Source organism: Hemibagrus wyckioides, linkage group LG04, assembly GCF_019097595.1.
Source record: "Hemibagrus wyckioides isolate EC202008001 linkage group LG04, SWU_Hwy_1.0, whole genome shotgun sequence".
NCBI classification, from domain to species: domain Eukaryota; kingdom Metazoa; phylum Chordata; class Actinopteri; order Siluriformes; family Bagridae; genus Hemibagrus; species Hemibagrus wyckioides.
The window spans coordinates 11,630,526-11,647,690 of NC_080713.1; the positions used below are offsets into that span (position 1 = coordinate 11,630,526).

The 17,165-nt window shown below is 39.6% G+C and overlaps 1 protein-coding gene across 2 annotated transcripts in view; it reads right to left on the minus strand.

Annotated features, from left to right (window-relative positions):
* Positions 1-16,439, minus strand: part of sphkap (SPHK1 interactor, AKAP domain containing) — a 96,094-nt gene extending 79,655 nt beyond the window's left edge. For both annotated transcript variants that reach the window (XM_058386895.1, XM_058386892.1), the window contains exon 1: positions 16,162-16,439. The gene's annotated coding sequence lies outside the window, so the exon portion shown is untranslated. The remainder of the gene's footprint in view (positions 1-16,161) is intronic.
* Between the last annotated feature and the right edge of the window lie 726 nt (positions 16,440-17,165).

Consider the following 17,165-nt stretch of genomic DNA (forward strand, 5'->3'; position numbering starts at 1 on the left):
GATAAAGTTCTCTTAGTAAGCAAACCACAGACAAAGTTCTCCACAAGCCATGCTTTTCTCTTTTTCATTCTGATCTTTGCCATTAGTGTCCCACAGTATAAAATGTCATACACTACACTTTTCAAAATGAAAACTAGAATGTGACTTTATACTGATGCAAGATTGGAAGGCTTAAGGTCCATACACATATTTACTATTGCTGCTTACACAAAAGTCAGAAGAGCAGAGTAAAATGAATTGATGGGACAGGACTGCTGTGCTCGTGATGCAAGTGGCAGGACAGAAGTGCATTAAAGTCAGCAGGTGCTTTGTTATTCTGGAGGTGGTGTGGTCAAGCATCAGCTGTGAGGCAGGTCGAGCCAGCAGCTAACACTTAATGATTCTCACTTCTGTGTCATTACCGGCATACTTATTTGTATATCTGTGCGCTTTGAGATACTTCATTGTAACCCATTAGCATGATCAAGGCAGATTGTGAGACCACTTGGCAGAGCATTTAACACACATGTTCACACACCAGGAACTATAAACTTGAACCTGAAATAGTAAACGCTGAAAGTTTTGCTCTCTCTCCTGTTGAGTTGGACTGAAAGTGGACTGAAAAGCACTGATTGTATGAACACAAGCACAGGGCACAAGTAAAATTCTGCCTGTCTCCTGAGTCTTCCTCCACACCCTAATACACTGGGGTTCTACTGTGGTACAGAATCCTGGGATTGGGGAATATTCAGATGCAATGAGGCCATGTTACATGTCCCCATTAGCCAAGATCTCAAAATCCTCATGACCCTCCACCAAACCTAACACCATGTATTCCCTGACCTACAGCACTAGCAGCAATGCTACTTCAAAGCCTTCACAAAAGAGCAGGCTGCAAGAGTCGCAAGAAGCGGCTGCATATCCAGCTGTGTTCCCTGCCAGGCCACATGTGATGCTTTCTGAAATGGCCTCCAGAGGTGATCTGAAGGCCTTCCTGGATGTCTTTGAGTGTGTGGCAGTTGTGTAGTAATAGCCAGAGAATGAATAAGCTCTGAAGCTCTTCCCATTGCTATCAGGGTAAGGTGGCTTTCCAGGTCCATGCCAGATACAGCTGTAGTATTCCAGTATAAACAGGGTGGTCTTGCAGTGCATCATCCTCAGGCTGCAGAGCATCAACAGACAGCTTCCATTTGTTGCAGCTCTCCAAAGTCAGCTGCCCCTTCACCTTCACACAGCAGATGGTAGAGTGGGACACACAATGGATCATCAATCTGGTGGTACTGGAGCAATTTGCCATATGACTCTGGACAAGAACTGTGAAGTGGGCCAGTGCTAAAATCCCCTGTCCCTCAACCTAATTGCAGCCCTCTTAGAAGTGCCAGGTGGCACTGCTTGGTCCAGGTGTCTCCCCTTTTCCTTGCTCTCTCTTTTCCCTAGTCCTTGCTGAATCAAGGTGCAGGGGTAGCCCCAGAATGGCCCCCGAACCCATTTTCCTACCTGTTGTTTCTTCCCATGCTCCTTGGTGACAGGTGGAAATACAGAGTTTCCACTTGGGCCATTGGGGTGAAGCAGTTTGTAGGGCTTTTTCAGACATCTCCAGCCCACTGACTGGGCTTTCTAAAAACAGTGCACCAAATTGTATGGATAGAGCTGCAAGAGGGGCTTTCTGCCAGGTAAAAGCAGTTGTGGGTGTGGCAGCCTACTGTTGCATTCACCTGACTTTTCTCTTCCTTTTACTTCACCCCCCCACTATTTTACAGACTGTCTGAGCTGATTGCAGGCTCCCCAGGCAGAGGGTTGGGGACTTTTTCGTCCCAGGTGGTGGAGGGAGAGGAGTGCCACATGCTGTAAATCAGCCACAAGCTCTTAATGAGGGATAGTAAGTCTTTCAAGGACTTCAGTGCTTTCAGGTACTTCCATGTAACCCACTATCAAGACCAAAAACAGTGTGTAAGACTGATTGGCAGAACCTGTGAGACACACACACACACATACACACACACACTTGATGAAATGAAATTTGATGGAGCGAAAGTTGTGTTTTGTCATTTTCTGATGAGCGAAATTTAAAACACCTGACTGAATAAATGCAAGCCTGGAGTTCAGTTAAAATCCCACCTGTCCCCTGAGTCTTCCTTCATACCCTCAAACATCACGATTCTTTCTGTCTGCTCATCAGTCTATAATCGGAATTCTAGCACAGGCAAAAGTCAAAACCAGGACATATATGGAAACAGGGCTTGGAAAATGAGCCTTATACAGAGAGAGATAGAGAGAGAGAGAGAGAGAGAGAGAGAGAGAGAGGGAAAAGAGCACAAATCTCAGCTGGTGGTGTGATTGAACATTCAGAAGCATAGTGATCACAATGGGGCATGAGAAAATGAAGCAAGCGGGGGTTGGTTGGAGAAGAGAGGAAGAAGGAGAGAGAGAGGGGGATAAAGAGGAAATTCATTGCACATCTGCTGATGTTTTATGCAATCCCTTGTCCTTTACCTCGCCTGTCCAATGTAAGAACAAAGCCTAATCAGCACCTCTTCATTTCTTTTCAAATTGGCTTCTTTTCAAGAGTACTGTTAAATATACTGCAGTACTGTTTTTAATGTCCCACTTATATGCATCCCAATCCCTCAGTATCAAGCTACTCTTGAGATGACCACTTCTGCTCTCCAGCCCTTCCTGATCCATCCTGATGCCCTACATCTGGTTGGAGATCTCATCATAACCATTCATTGCTGCTGAGGATGTCCCCACATGGATCAATGAGATTACAGTGCATGGAAAACATGAAGACCAACTGCAACCACTTAACCCTCAATCATGGAACCGTTGATAATTCATTACAATCACACTGTCCACAGTCATCCAGACGAGGATAGGTTTCCTTTTTGAGTCTGGTTCCTTGCCACTGTGGCCTCTGGCTTGCTCACTACGGATCAATGTTTATGTTTAAAATTTATATCTAAATTTGTATATTTCTTTAAAGCTGCTTCAGAAAAAGTCCACTGGTAAAAGCATTATACAAATAAATTGAACTGAACTGAAATTAATTGAATTAAATTGAAAAGGATATCAGCTGTGCAAAAGGACAAACCAATGGTCAGTTTTTTCTGTTAAAATTACATATTCTAATATTCAGTCAAAATTATCCTTTAATTGAATCAGAACAAGTCATTTGATAATGGGTAAACTGTTTTCAATAATAAAAAAAAAGAACATGGCATTTCAGCCCACTTACAAGATGCTATGATGACCCTTATAGGCAGCCAGAAAGGCATGTTTTTAACATGATACAGTTATAGAAAAGTAGAAAATTTAAGGGAAAACTTACAATATACAATGAGAATAAGCTTGTTATATGACTACTACTCACACTGCACTGCTCCTTTTGTTGCTGCACCATTAAGAATCACCTCACACTGTTACCTCATGACCATCAAACGTAAAATGCCAATGATGCCACTAATCACCTTAGTCTCAAAATCTTGACAAGCTAACAGCACTTAGCACAGTCAAGTGTCCTATTAAATTTTCTAACATTTTCAGGAACAGAAATTCAGAGTGACCTCCCACAGCTTGGTGGAATGCATTGTGGGTCATTTACCCTCACGTACTCTGTAATTTACATGCAGTGTGCCATGAAAAGTGTGGAAAAAAAAACATTCACTGTGACAGCAATGTTGTGTCTTAATTATCTCAAAACTGAAAAGTTTGAGTCTGTGTCAGGCAGCACAGATAGTTGCAGGTGCAGGTGAGGTTTATTAAAGTTCAGCAGACAGTCCAAATTTAGGCAAGAGCCAGGGATCAGGCAATTAGCAAACTGTATGAACTAGACAAAAGATAAATTGGTTCTAAATCATTTAAATCTCGTCCTGACAGATTCAGGTACAAATGTACAAGGTATTGATTTATGACCTTAGGAACCTCTTTCACAATTTCACTTGGAAAGTGGAATTTTTTTGAGAAAACCCAGAGCCAAAGGGAAAAACAGTGCCCTGGAAACCTAAATATGCTCTGAATGTGTGCAGTAGGACACCTCCATGAGCTGCTACATACAAATGCAGGATTGGCAAGTAAAAAAAAAAAAAACAGTCTGAATATACACTGACCAGGCATAACATTATGACCACCTGCCTAATATTGTGTTGGTCCCCCTTTTGCTGCCAAAACAGCATCATGCCATCACAATTTGGCCCTTGTCAAACTCGCTGAAATCCTTACGCTTACGCCATGATGAGGAGATCATCAGTGTTATTCACTTCACCTCTCAGTGCTCATAATGTTATGCCTGATTGGTACAGTGATCAATTAACACTTGATTTTTTTCCTGAAATATTCAAAATAATCAAGGTACTTTATATTGTTGGAAACAAGGTGATCAAAATTAGAGAAAAGAATTATAGCACAAAAGAAGATTACAACTAAAACATTTTCAGGGTTACAGCTCATACAGGGAACAAGGAAATAATAAAATGGCCAACCCAGAGACCAGATTTAAACCAGATTGAAAACCTCTGAAAAAAATATACCTTGGCGCCAAAGTTATTGCTAAGAAACTCACAACACCAAACTGTTGAAGAGACTGGAAGAGGAGTGGACCGAGATCAAACCAGAGCAGTGTGAGAAACTTGTGATGTCCTGCGGCGACAGATGTGTGGAAGTTATTCAAAGCTAAACTTCCCACTAATTTTTGACAGCTGTAACCCTCATTAAAACATTTTGTTGTAATCTTCTTTTGAGTTACAATGGCTCCTGTTCTCTAATTTTGCTCAGTGTTTTCCACAGCATGAAGGTTTTTATTTAAAGTGCCTTGCGTATTTTCTAAAACATGCGAGTAGGATCAGTGGAATACCCACAGCTCAGATTTTAAGGGAAGAAAATTTAGAATTCTAAATTTACTTTTAGAAAAAAGTAAAAATAATAAAAGCATTTGTAAATTGTTCTCTAATTTTGATCTCTACTGTAGAGTCGTAGTTTGAATTAAATACTTTATTGCTCCTAATTTTCCATTTGTAAAGGAGCTCATATCAGTGCTATTGTCTGATGTTGACTCGACTTTATCAGAATAACGGGATGGCACTTAAGTATTGAAAAGCAGCCTTTCTTTTACCAATATATAACCTTTTATTCTATCCTTCACTGATCTCCTGTCTCAGCAATTCATACACCTGCTCTGTAGAGGAATTTAAAGCTGACCCTGACCAAATTTATTACACACACACACACACATTCCTCTGAGTGCTGAGTGTAGCAGAACTGGCCTGAATTGAATCAGACCTATACTCAGCTTTATTTCGTTCCTTTGTTTTAGTTTGTAGTAGTAGGCTTTTTTATTTCTAATATTGCTATCTCAGGTACTCAGGTGTGTGTGCATGCATGTGCACATGTGCATGTACTGAAGTAATGTCGTTTTTAATACTGTAACATTTTAGTATAAATTTTAACATAAATTCAATATCAAAAAATGTATTCATTATAGAAAATTGAATGTTATTGAATGAGAGTTTTAAAACAATAATGTGTTTCAGCTCATGATATAGTAATATACCATGATATAATAAGCAACAAAGAAATTTTTAAAAGTAAAAAGCCACATGTGGTTGGATGAGAGCTTGCATTCCCATCAGTGTGAGGTTATATTGTTTGCAGATACAGCTAATCAACGCAAAGCTATCCCTTTTTCAAATGTTTCTGTGAGAAGGAGAATTTCTAGGCTGATATTCAGTCACAGCTACTGGCTCGATTCTGTATATGTCGGCAGTTTTCAATTCAGCAGAATGAATCCGCAGCTATAGCCAATTCTGCTCAGCTAATCGTTCTCACAGTGGCAATAACTGGCTGTAAAAATGTGCTGTGTCTATGTGGTCCTGTGATAGGACATTGAAGAGGCAACTCCAGCAGACTTGTTGGCCCTCCCTTCTGGCCCTCACTCTCTGAAAAATATCCTAACTCACTGCAGTGGCAAAAAAAATTGATCCTCTTTCCTACTACTACTTATCTCTGTGAATGATCATACTCTGCATTAACAGAGTTAGGGAAGTGATAGCCTAGTGGTTAAGGTGTTGGACTACTGATTGGAAGGTTGTGAGTTTGAATCTCAGAAGCACCAAGGTGCCTTTGCTGGGCCCTTGAGCAAGGCCCTTAAACCTCAAATGCTCAGCTGTATAAAAGCAAGTTGCTCTGGATGAAAGCAACTGCCGAATGCTGTAAATGAATTGAGCCATGTAATAAAAGTTGCACTCATAATTAATACAGTTAAAAAACTCTTTAATTATAAATGTCCTTCCTTGGGCCAATGGGTTGATGTGTTACAAAATTTCAGAACATTTAAAGTTGATGTAGCACAAATATTAAGCTAGCTATTGTTCTGTTTTAAGCTTCCTGATACGCTTTCCTATGAATTTATAGCATTTATGACTTGAAATAGTTATAGTTATTGAATAATTCATCATAAAATTATGTCATTTTGATTTTGGTTCAAAATTGTCTGTGGGTGTGTGTGTGTGTGTGTGTGTGTGAAACAAAGGTGGGGAAAGCCATAATTAAGTACTGAGTTCATTAGTGGAGTGCCACAAACCTTCGGTAGGATCTTCATGGTTCTGTTAAATATCAGTTTAAAAAATGCATACTGCAAATAAAAGCTTTTGGTGGTTTCTAGGTTTGAGAAGCTTTCCCTGGTGCAATATTGTTTCTCTTATAACATCTGGATTACCTGTTTGATATAGAACATTAATAGAATTGTCTTTGTTTTAAAATTCCGTGGTCTTTGTAATGATTTTCTAGATAAAATGTCTGTTATGATGCATTGGAACTGGCGACCTGTCCAGGGTGTACCTGCCTTTCGCCCAATGTGTCCTGGGATAGGCTTCAGCAGATCACCATGACCCTAATTAGGAATAAAGCAGGTATAGAAAATGGATGAATGATGCAATGGAAGGTAGGTCTAGAACATCTTGATGACATCTTACTGGTTCTAGGATAGTGTGATTGTTCTAGAACACTAATAAAATGTGACTTGGTCTAGAACATTGTGATACCTAGCAGCATGGAAAATAATGTAGTTCTCTTGGCTTTGTCTGAGAAATAAACCTCAGCGTAAACACAAAGTCACTGAGCAGCTTTTTTTTTTAAGATGGCCCGGGGGAAAAGGACAATAGGAAGGGTTAAAACAGGGCTAAAATAATTGTGTTTGTTCCGTGTGTGTGTGTGTTCTGATGCCTTTTCGATTATGTCATCTAGTTGCACCTTGAAAATGTTGAAAAGCGTAGTAGCTTCCTTCAAATTGTATGCGAAAGAAAATGTAGCTAATTAGTGTGCATTTGTCACTAATGAGTACTACATTATTACACAGTGATTATCTCATATTTGTGTCCCTAAAGATCATTTACTAATGCTATTAATGCTATTTTTTATAGTCCATTCATTCAATAGTTTCCCAGGTGACACGGGTGTTTGTGATCTATGACATCATTTCCACCACATATCTGTCTAATTAAATGTCATTGATCAATCTCCACCTCCTCAATTCACTCATTCACACACACAGCAGACACACACACACACGCACACACACACACACAAACAGGTGGAAAGTATAATCAGGGTTATCTTGATTAGTTGGTGTTGTGCTAAAGAGCTGACCTTATCAGAATGAGATTTTCAAAGAAACCTGAGAGCACATCAGCTTCCAAAACAAATCTCTCTCTCTCTCTCTCTCTCTCTCTCTCTCTCTATCTCTCTCTCTCTCTTGCTCTCTCTCACTCTCTCTTTCACACACATACACACACAGACTGAGTGGATGGAGGGCATCTGAAATTAGTTCTTCGGAGACTGGAAGAGCTGAAATGAGGTCCTGTGTCAGTCTGTATGTCTCTCCTACAGAATATTAATGTTTTAACCCCCTGTAATCTGTTTTGCTCTACAGTCAGTTTCCTTTGCTTCACAGAAAACCATTTCCACACAAATCAGTGGTACCAGCACAACCAGAGGTGACATTGGAGGATACCCCCTGCCCCCAAACTCCACCCCTCACACACACCAAAAAAAAAAAAAAGCTGCTCTTCATCACACAAAAATCATCAATTGTCTTTCACTTTCTGTCTTGTATTTCAGAACTCTGTACTTCACTATATTAGCATTATATTTAGTAATAGTTTTGCTATTGTGTTTCATGCAATCCATCCATAGCATTATGATGGATTTACGATGCTCTTCACCGTAACTGTGAGATTACATATATTTTTACAGTGGTACTTCATGGTAAGCTTGATGCTAGCATGATTATACTAAGGCAACAGTATGTTATACAACTATGTATCTTCTTAAAAATGTCCAAAGAAACGAGCTTAAACAGTGTAGATGTGCATGTTGAAATGAATATATATTATAAACAGTGCATATAAAGTGCAGGAAGTGTGAATGTGCCAGTGGCAGGTGTTGAAGAGGAAAGTAGCTATTATAGCGCAATGCAGAGCAAAACAGATTAGAACTGGTGAGAACTGGGAGTCTAACAAGCTGATTACATGCAGACAGAATATAAGTAATATGCAGTGGTGGACATTGATGAAAGGGAGTGGATCCTTACAGGCTGAGGGTAAAATTGTTCTGAAGCCTTACTAATTGTGTGTGTGTGTGTGTGTGTTAAGCTATAATTCAGCAGGAATTTACTTGTGCCATGACTGTATGGATGTAAATCGTTTGCTATATTTAAGGACCAATTCAATTTCATAACTATTACTACTATATATGTGTATCTGAAATTATGAAAATTATTACATGCTTTATATAGAGTTAGTGATTCTAGAAATGGAGCATGTCTCATGCATGACAGGCAGTGTTAGGTCTAGACCCACTGTCTGAGAGTTTGAAGTGTTAGGTCAACCCAGTCAGTGAACTCCACAACACACACCACAGCCTACAAATACAGTCTTCCCAGACCTCACACAGCATGCCATGTTCACAGTCATCATACTTCTAACTGAGCACACCTCTCTCTTTCTCACTCTCTCTCTCTCTATCTCTCACTCACTCACCCACACACACAGACTGACCACTACCTTATGAAGTAACAGCCTTTGACCCTGTCTAGTTGACCTTCGAATCTTATGCATAGTCATTGCCTAGTTTGTCCTGTTTGCCAGTCGCCTGACGTTTTTTGTGACCTAGAACCTGTCTAGCATTTTGGATCTGTTTGAACTTTTCTCATTTACAAGAACAATAACTGCAATTGCATCCATTTCATTCATGACAGATATAACCATAAAATGTCATGCTAAAATTCATAAATTCCTAAAAAATTAAAAATAAAAACTATGGAATGCTATTGGAAGCATTGAATACATAAATATGACAAACTTAAAATCTCATGTAAGGTTTCTGGGGATTTTGTTTTTTTTTTATTAGAGAGCAGCATCTTTTTTGACGATGTTGTTACTTAAGCAGACTTGTAACGTAAATGTACTTGTGTGTAAAAGCATTGCTATTTCATTTCATCACTTCATGTATTTTTGTAAATATTTGGAAAAAAATTCATATTACAAACGTAACTATTGTTTATAAAAAAATAAAATAAAAAAAAGCCAGATAGCATGCTAGCTAGTGAGCATAATATTACAGTTAATATATTTGAGACTAGTGGTCCAAAATAAGCTGAACAGTGATAGAATGTGCTACAAAACCCTGTAAGATCAGGAGTACATTAAATTTTCACCCACCCCCTGTTTCTTCTTCCTCTTTACTCCCCTATCTTTCTCATACACAGGAAACATGGGGTAGATTGGTGTGTAACTTCTCTGATTATGACAAGGCTCTCTCAACCACGGAGAAGTACATCTAGGAGGTACTGAGTCAGATGTACAGCTGAACTACAGCTATGCATTGATTATCATGGATTGAACAAGTAACAAAGAAATTCCATTATCCCTGCCTTTGGTGTTGGCTGCTCTGGAACAACTGCATCCAAGTCTTTACCAAGCACAGCCTGAGGACTGAATATAACCTAATCAATTTCACAGGGCGTTAGAGTGTAATATGTGCTCATGTTGCAGCTTCTTTCAGCCAGAACGCACATCGTTAATGTACTAAATGTTCTTTAGATGCATTTTTTTTTTATGTACTATGTACTAGTTTTATGTACTAACATATCTTGACTAAATTGTTTTCAAGTTTGATAACTGATGAAATAAACACTTGTTTTTGTCAGTGGCCTTGGATTTTCTCACATGATTTTTTCAAATAATGGGTCACTTTGGTCTTTTCCATAATTTCCCCAAGTCTTGCTTTTCAGATATGTGAGACATTCTGAGGTGTTTCATCTCTATGAGCTGCACAGCACAGCAGGGTTTTACACACACTTCTGCACCTCTCTCATCTCATCTCTCTCTCTCCCCATTTCTTTTTTCCTCAGTTCTTGAAGCCCACCAGCTGGCCGCTATGTGGGTTTTTTGTACTATGTCAGGAGTCATTCTCAGTGATAAATAGCAGCACTTTCAGAGAACTGCTTGATGTTTGCAGTGTTTGCACGCACACACACTACACAGGCACCCATTATTTACTGCACTCAAGAACTCAAGTCACAATGGGCTCCAGTATTTAAGTCATGTTTGTATAGCACTCTGAATCTAGTGTCTTTTGTAAGTGTCATTGTTGTTCATTGTGCTGCCTATGCTGTTTTTTTTTCCTCCTTAGCGTTTGTCCCGCACACTTGCAGGGTCCGCTGTTTTTGTAGCGGATCAATCGACCCGCGTGATTTGGCACAGGTTTTACGCCGGATGCCCTTCCTGTCACAACCCTCCCATTTTTATCCGAGTTTGGGACTGGCACTGAGAGTCAACTCTTCCGCGGCTGGGGTGGCGCCCTGCCCGGGAATCAAACCCGGGCCATGGCAATGAGAGTGCGGGGTCCTGCCACTGGACCACCAGGAGGCCTGTGCTGCCTATGCGGTGTTTATCCCAATTGCACTCTTGTCTAGTTTGTGTTTTTGTGAAGTGCAGCTTATGCTAGAGACCAAGGGGGTGGCCTTAACAAACCAGTTAATAGCTGAGGCCGATAGGACAGTCTTCCCTGTGCAACCCATGCCAGCTAAGCCAAATACCAGAGGCAGACAGGGCAGCCTTTACAAACAAATTAATTTCAGAGGACAACTAGGCAGCCTGCCAAGAGGTGCAAAGGTAAAGGATGTTGAGGCGATCCTGCAAGCCACACCTGAGGCCAACATAGCATCATACATCAAGTCTGTTCTGCCCCATGACTCTGGTGAGGATGTCTTTGCCTCCTCCCTGCCCCAAGTAAATGACTTATATACCTTGTAGGTTTTAAGTTTATTTGTCATGTGCACAAAATGTCAGGGGCAGCTGTACACTGAAATGCTTGGACATGCTGGTTGTCAGGATGCTTGTAAGGCTCAGGTACTCTATACTAAACAGCACAAAATGAAAGAATGAAGAGAGAAAAAACACAGTGAAAAGCAGTATACACACAAAATATGCAGATTATATTAGGCTTAATGGATATGTAATAATAGCCTAATAAGTAAGTAGGCAAGTATATCATTGTAATTCAAAATTATATAAATTAATAATTTATAGGCATAGTCTTAAAGCCTGCTTAATATTGTGTAGGTTTTCCTTGTGCCACCAAAACAGCTCTGACCTGTCAAGGTATGGACTCCACAAGACCTCTGAGGGTGTGTTGTGTTATCTTGACACTCATAGATGCTTGACTGGATTTAGACCTCGGGAATTTAGAGGCCAGGAGAGCACCTTAAACACCATATTCCTCAAACTATTTCAAAAAATATCTTGTAGTATGGTAGGGCACATTATCCTGCTAAAAGACACCACTGCCATTAAAGAATGGTATTGCAGTAAGGATTGTACATGGTCTGAAACAATGTTTAGATAGTGTCAAAGTACTGCACTGACCCAGTCTATAGACTATCTATAGATAGATAGATAGATAGATAGATAGATAGATAGATAGATAGATAGATAGATAGATAGATAGATAGATAGATAGATAGATAGATACTCTATACCTGTGTGTGGGTATAATGACAACTTGAGCTCAATAACGACCAAATTAAGATTTAAGATAAGTTTTGTGTTTTTCTCCATCTGATGAAGTGATAAGAGAGCATTTCATCCTTCTCCCTCTCTGCCTGTCTCTCACACTAATCCTGGTTATTCAGAATGCTGCTGAAAGAGTGAGGTGTAAAGCAGAACAGAAATAGAGGGGGGGAAGCAAGAGAGATAATACTTCAGAGAGAGAGAGAGAGAGAGAGAGAGAGAGAGAGAGAGAAAGAAAGGGAGGGAGCAAAAGACACAACTGATGGGAGGATGGGCACCTGTTCGTTGGTGATAAGACTCCTCCTGCTCTTCTGCTTCACAAACCCCAAAGCAAGGTAACACACTTTGCTTGGCTTTATCTCTTCCTGTTGCTGTTACTCCCTCCATTCCTCCATCCTGCTCTCTCTCTCTCTCTCTCTCTCTCTCTCTCCCTCTTTCCCTCTCTCTCCTTTTCTTTTGCTTTTTACTGTCTGTCTCAATCCATCTCTATTTCTCATTTTATTTCTCAATCATCTCTATTTCTCATCATTCTCCAATTATCCGCTAAATCACCTTTGCAACACAGCATAAACTTTATCATTGCTATAACCTATTTTTATAGTTTCCTATCTAGGTGACACACCTACACATTCACATGCATGCATGCACACAGACACAGACACACACAGACACACACACACACACACACAAACAGACAGTGGGAGAGAAAATCACCATCATGGAGGAAGCCATTCACAGAAAGGGATCTTTTGCCTAATTTTGATTGGCCGATTGTTTCTCAGATTCTCAGTAATTATCTTGTCTGACTCACAACAGCTCCGCGACCCCAATCCCCTTAACACCGCTCTGTTGCTGCGACGACAAGCATCAGGTCAGCTCAGAAATGTGGCTTCTATTCATAAAAAGCTATTCTGAATGGAATTTTTTGCTGTTGCTTGTTTCTTGCAACATTTTAGTTAGCAACACTACATATTATATTTTAACAAATATTATAGCGCTATTAGTAGGCTATATTAGTTGCAACTAAGTTGAGCTACAGTATAGCCAGCTGTCTGACTTTTTGATAGCTAGCACAAAGCCATTATAAAGAGCCTCTAGTTCTAATATCCCAATATTTTCCACAATGTGTTGGTAAATGACTAGGAAAATGCTCTAATGATATCAGCTGCTATCCCAGCATTAACTGATTTTGTAAAATATCATAGCATCACAAGGTATGTGAACTCTTACACAAGAAATTAAGTTATAAATTTTGTCATTAGCATCGTTAACATGGCCTCCTCTGAATGCAGGATAACTTGGTTCTCCTCACTGAGTATGACTCTGATTATTAAATATAAAATATCTATGAACTATGATTATAGTTAATGTGATATTACCACTCCAGCAGTAGATGGTGATGGTATGATATAAGACCATTGGAGAAATTTCAGCATACAGAAGAGTGCCAGACAAATTTACACCATTTCTCTGTGTAGAACTCTCTCTGTGTAGATATTGTTCTCCAGTTTGGGGAGGTGTAAACAATGCCCGGCTCCACAGACCTTTCTTGTGGAGATGCCACAAATTGGCACAAAGTTGGCAGGACAAAACCCTTATGCAGAAGTGTTTAGTTAGTTAAGTCATATTTGTTTTAATTTAAATTAGTTTTTACTTCTCTTTTTCATTGTTAAATGTTTTGTAATTTGTAAGCATGTGATTACTACACCAGTACAATTCACTCTGAGTGGGTTTCTGTGGTATCTAGCACCAAGACATAACAGAAAATCCTGTAAGTTGTGAGGTTGGGCCTCCATGGATTAGACTTGTTTGTTTAGCACATACAACAGATGCTTGATAGGATAGAGATCTGGGGAATTTGGAGGCCAAATCAATACCTTGAACTCTGAGTCATGTTCCAGAACTATCCCTGAACAGTTGTGTCAGGGATAAAAGTGACCACTGCCACTTTTTACAGATTACCACTGCTATGGAAGAGTTTTCTTGGTCTCCAACAATGTTAAGGTATGTTTTATATGTCAAAATAACATCCACATGAATGACAAACCCAAGGTTTCCCAGCAGAACATTGCCCAGAGCATCACACTGCCTCCACCAGCTTACCTTTTACCTATCATAATGCATCCTGGAGCAATCTTTTCACCTGGTAAATGACACATGAGCACACCTGGCTGTCCAGATGACTTATCAGAGCAAGCCACTTTCTTCCATTGCTCCATGGTTCAGTTCTAAAGCTTACATTGTAGGTGCTTTGGGCCCTCTGACTGGTCAGCAGTTACACAGCCTCATATACAGCAAGCTGTGATGCACTGTGTGTTTTGACACCTTTCTGTCATTGCCAGCATTAATCTTTACACCAACTGGTGCTACAGTAGATCTTCTGTGACACTGGATCAGACAAGCCAGCCTTTGCTCCCCACATGCATCAATAAGTATTGAGTGCTCATGACCCTGTCACCAGTTCACCAGCTGTTCTTCCTTGGACCATTTAGTTACTCACAACTGCGTACCCCAAGACCTGCCCACCCCAAGACCTGCCTATTCTAGCCATCACAATATGGCCTTTGCCAAAATCATTCAGATCCTTATGCATGCCCATTTTATTCACTTCCCACACACACATCATCAGTGCACAGTATGTAGCAAGGCAAAGATGCCTTGGGTGCACTTTTATTAGTACGTTTTTTTTGAGTATCTTGGAGCATCTGTTCTGGCAGCTTTGATGGCATACTTGCTTGTGTTTTTGCAATGATGATCTTTAGTGACATGAATATTTTATGATTGTTTGATTAATTGACTGATGTTTGGAAATCTAAAAAAATCTTTAAAATACTAAAATAAAAAAAAATTAAGAAAAATTAATTTCATAGAACTATATATTGAACATTTAAAACATTTGTTCCTTTAATTTATCCTTTAATATAGGTTAATTATGTGTGTTTCCATCTAAAATTGCAATTAAAGCAAAAAGACAGCAGTGGATATGACAGAACTCTTAGATAATAGGATTATCTACTTCACACACACACACACACACACACACACAGGCACGCATGCTGAGCTTAGACACCATTTGTGAGAGACCTAAAGATGCATACACACACACACACACACACACACACACATACACACACACACACACACACAGGCACGCATGCTGAGCTTAGACACCATTTGTGAGAGACCTAAAGATGCATACACACACACACACACACACACACACACACACACACTGAGCAGTATGTCTTTTGTCTTCCAAATTGCTCCTTACTGTTCACTAACTAGGCCATTAAAAGCTTTTATACCTTGGTGCCATTATATTAGTGGCCCCCTGAAGACACAATTTGGCAAATATTACTACACATTTCTACAATTAAGTGTATCTGGTATCATATGGAGGAAAAAAATATTTCCTGGTAAGAGCACTTATATGAGGAAATATAAACCCTTACTGATAAGGTTGGCATGAGACGTTTTATTATTTATTAAAAAAAAAAAAAGACTAAAGGCTCAGACTAATACACATTCACAGATGAATTCAATTCAATTCAATTCAACACAACTGATTCTTAGTCTAAGATTAGGTTTCAGGGTTGGTTTCGGGAGTTTTCGATTTTGCTAATGACGTCAAGCACGTGAAATTGAATAAAATACAATCACACCCCGACATGCTCATTTCTAAAAGTTGTACTTTGAAGTACACTGAGAAGTTAAAAAAAAAAAGGCTAGGGGAAGTCACCTGATAAGCTAATCGAATTTAACTTAAGCTCCACCTCTGTTGTCCTAGGAACACCTGTCTCTTGGGAAATCAGGACATGCCCTCTAAATAGGGTTGGCAGAATAAACAGAATCCTGAGTGAATTACACACATTAGCAACACACACACACACACATTTTCTTGCTTTCATATTATCTTTTAACTTTGTTTATCAACCACAGCACAAATTAAGCATACCAAAATATTACATATTATTTTAATAGGAACCTATTGTATCATGGTTTCATCAGTTCAGTATCATCAGTTTACTTGCCCAATCTAACACACACACACACACACACACAGAGAGAGAGAGAGAGAGAGAGAGAGAGAGAGAGAGGGAGGAAAGAAAGGCACACTGACCTGAGGTAAAAGTCCCCTCTTTCATCCAGACTGGATGTTCACTCTATCATGCTCTCCCAATTCTCTCTATCCATCTCTCTCTCTCTCTCTCTCTCTCTCTGTATTTCAATGTATCTGTCTCACGCTCCTGATTTGTCCTCTTCTTGAGGTGACTATTGAGATGGAAGAGGCATGTGTGTCTGTGCTAGTGTGTGTGGTGTGTATGTGTTGCAGGTCTCAGTAAGCTTATCAAGCGTTATAGTATTTTTGGTTTTGCAAGAGTGTGTGTGTGTGTGTGTATGTGTGTGTGTGTGTGTGTGTGTGTGTGTGTAATCCCTCTAGAGGGTGGGTGCTTAGCAGCTGAGAGACACCTGGGAATAAAACACTAATGTCTTGGTAACACACACACACACAAACACACACACACGCACACACACACTAGATTCTGGCTCAGTAATAGCAGCTATGTTGTATTGTACTGTACTGTATGTATGTATATGTAAGTAATGTTTTATTTCACATGCTATTTATGTAGGATGTAGGAAGCTGATACCATTGCTCCTTCATTGAACTTATAGTACAGGGTATAATTTCCAAAATCAGATCCTAGGGGTTTTTCACTGGACATACAGGTCATGTAATTTCATCCTATGTAGTACATATAGGATTATATAGACAGTTATATAGACTTTAGGGAGCTGACCTCGAAATTCCTCTGTTTTAGATCAGAGCCTCAAAAGTCTCTATACATGGGGGAAATTCACACTTTTTAGTAAAATGTCTTCCAAAATGTCTTTGATAAAAGAAAGCAAAGATGTAGCAGTAAAAGATACACCATAAAGGAAGGAACACTTTCGAAGAACAAGTACACGCATAACACCAGTTGTGTTAACATGAGCTCATCTTAATTGGGTGAGATGACTGTGTGTGTGTGTGTGTGTGTGTGTGTGTGTGCGTGTGTGTGTGTTAAGATCTTTTTTCACCTTTAATGTGATATAGCAAGCCACAGAATTTAAATGGGAAAA